Source organism: Penaeus monodon, chromosome 27 (assembly GCF_015228065.2).
Source record: "Penaeus monodon isolate SGIC_2016 chromosome 27, NSTDA_Pmon_1, whole genome shotgun sequence".
NCBI lineage: Eukaryota > Metazoa > Arthropoda > Malacostraca > Decapoda > Penaeidae > Penaeus > Penaeus monodon.
Window position 1 is genome coordinate 25,976,023 of NC_051412.1, and position 208 is coordinate 25,976,230.

Consider the following 208-nt stretch of genomic DNA (forward strand, 5'->3'; position numbering starts at 1 on the left):
CTAATAAGGAATAGAGGTAAACAAAACAAAAGAGTTAATGTGTTCTTTAACTGAATTGTACAAATACTGGTAATAAAGTAGATAGCACATATCAGATTCCTTTTAAAACCGTTTTATACATAGTCTGTGCAGCAAGCCCAAGGAAGGTGAAGGTAAATCATTCGTTTTGCAAATACTACTCAGAAAGTCAACTTGCTGACTGCTTTAT